At 42.6% G+C, this 2,379-nt stretch overlaps 1 protein-coding gene across 1 annotated transcript in view; it reads right to left on the bottom strand.

The window, feature by feature from the left end:
* The window catches only part of SLC25A42 (solute carrier family 25 member 42), a 34,160-nt gene extending 34,075 nt beyond the window's left edge, over positions 1-85 (bottom strand). The window contains exon 1 of the mRNA XM_015810709.1: positions 29-85. The gene's annotated coding sequence lies outside the window, so the exon portion shown is untranslated. The remainder of the gene's footprint in view (positions 1-28) is intronic.
* Between the last annotated feature and the right edge of the window lie 2,294 nt (positions 86-2,379).

Raw genomic sequence — 2,379 nt, 5'->3', positions numbered from 1 at the left:
CAACTGCATATCGCACATGCGCACTCACCCCTCCCTTCAGGTGCGTTTGGCTCTCCCAGCTGCTGTCGCCAGTGTCGTTCTGGTCTCGTCTAGACTCGTCCCTTCGAGACACGCCCCTTATGCCCTCGTCTCGGCCAATCAGCGCGGCCCGTTTCAAAAAGAGGCGGAGGAGGGAGGGGGAGGAGGAGCGAGGCGAAAACTAAGGGGAAGGAAGAAGGTCATGGCAGAGGAGGAGGGAGCTTCAGTTTGCATGATTGGCTGCTGCTCTCGCCAATAGAGATAGAGAAAGCTGATACGGGCGGGAGGGGAATGAAGGCTCAGAATAGTCCTGGAGGAAGGTGCCCAACCGGGATGGGCGGGGTTTGGTGACGGAAGGCCACGCCTACAGGAAGATTATGGGAGGTGCGTAAAGTAGATGCCTGGTATTTTGTCTTGCTATTTCTTATCACTCTAATTTAAATCTGAATGTGTGTGTGTGTGTGTATACGCAGTTAAGTATTAGGTTAATTTATGCTTTATTTATTTATAAATAAATTTATTAAAAATTATTAATTTTTGTTTAAGCTTTACTTGACGTTATTTATGGGTTAGTACTCATTAAGAAAACACTTAACATCAGAATGCAGTGAGTGGCATGATAATTTCATTAGGCATTTTACAAAAAATAAATTCATATCTTGCCCAATAATTGAGCATAATAAAATAATATACATTTGTAATTAGATATGACCCCACATATATACATATAATTATACATTTGTCATATGCAGCTTTATCCTTTAATCTTGTGATATTGTTACAAGACTTTTATTGGTTAGATTTTTATCCTGCCTTTGTTTGTAGTGAATACAAGATGGCATACAAACTTCTGCTTTCTTATTTTTCCACAACAATCCTGAAAGATAGGTTGAGCTTGTGTGCTTTGGTTATTGGAATATTTTAGTCTGTATTTTAGTCTAGCAATGAGTCCAAAGTGTTGACTTCTGTAGGTTTAATCCTTTTAACCAAATGTAATTAGTTTTACCCTCTTATGTCTATGGCTTTTAGAAAGTTTTCTTTGAAGATAAACAGGCTTAATTTAAGGCAGCAGTTCTCAACCTATGGGTCACAACCCCATTTGGGGTCGATTGACCATTTCACGGGGGTCGCCAAGCAAGGCTGTCCACCATTTTTTTCCCCTTTTCCGGCGGGTGCCTTACCTCCCTTGGGCTGGGCCAGCTGGTGGTTGGCCTGCTCCGTCTCTGTCGCTTGCCAGCTACGCCTCGGCCGGCGCAGGGGGCGGAACCACGCATGTGCGGAGCTCCCGGGCAGGGAAAGTCCTCGACTTACAACCGGTTGGGTAGTCCTCGACTTATGACCGGTTTAGTCCTCGACTTACGACCAGTTTAGTCCTCGATGTACGACCGGTTTAGTCCTCGACTTACGACCGGTTGGGGGTCACGGCATTAAAAAGGTTGAGAACCACTGATTTAAGGCTAAAGCTTTTAACAATTGCTGGAGCCTTTCAGTCTCAGATTGCAACATTGTGACACGTGACACACCTGAGGCAGCTTTAAAAAAAAACCCGGAGTTTATGTGTTTCTTTATTTTGTGAGCCTTTCTTGGTTTGCACTTGATTCCTGTGTCTTTAAGAGTACAGTGAAGGGATTGGGGAGGGAGGTGCATTCTTACTACACTCAGAAGGGAGAGAGGAAGAAGGGCCGACCGGCTAGCTCAGGGGTCTACAAACTTAGCAACTTTAAGATCTGTGGACTTCAGCTCCCAGAATTCCTCAACCAGCCATGATGGCTGAGGAATTCTGGGAGTTGAAGTCCACAAGTCTTAAAAGGGCCAAGGTTGAAGACTCCTGAGCTAGCTCGTAGTGGTGCATATTAATAAACATGGATAAGTTCATCATACATTTGTCAGTGCAAAGGGAAAGTGATTCAGCAAAGGAACAGCCACCGAAGAAATTAAAACTGGTACTTTTTTACTTTTTTTCTACAGTTTGTAATATTTTATTAGATTATAGAATAAAATACAAAAATACAAAAGCAAATAGTAGGACACAGTGGGGAGGAAAAGTGGGGGAAAGTGAGGGGGAGAAGGGAAAAAGAACAGACTTCCTCTGTTGCAGTGGAAGGAAGCATTAACATTGAACCTCAACTTTTTACTCTTCCATAATATTATAAACTAGCCATTTCTATAACAACAAATGAATCTAATCAATAAAACCCAAAATCCCCCCCTTTTTTTTAGTCATCAAGTTTTTGACACCTTGCTAAGCACTGGTGGTATTCAAATACTGTCATGTCCTAAAAATGGTACAATCTGTGAAAAGGTTGAAAAGCCCTGTGACATGGACCAATAGTCTTTCAATACAAGATAAAATAGCTGGAA

Source organism: Protobothrops mucrosquamatus, unplaced genomic scaffold (assembly GCF_001527695.2).
Source record: "Protobothrops mucrosquamatus isolate PMUCROS unplaced genomic scaffold, P.Mucros_1.0 scaffold14, whole genome shotgun sequence".
Taxonomy (NCBI): Eukaryota; Metazoa; Chordata; class Lepidosauria; order Squamata; family Viperidae; genus Protobothrops; species Protobothrops mucrosquamatus.
Note: the sequence above shows the minus strand (reverse complement) of the source record. Positions and strands in the feature narration are given on the sequence as shown.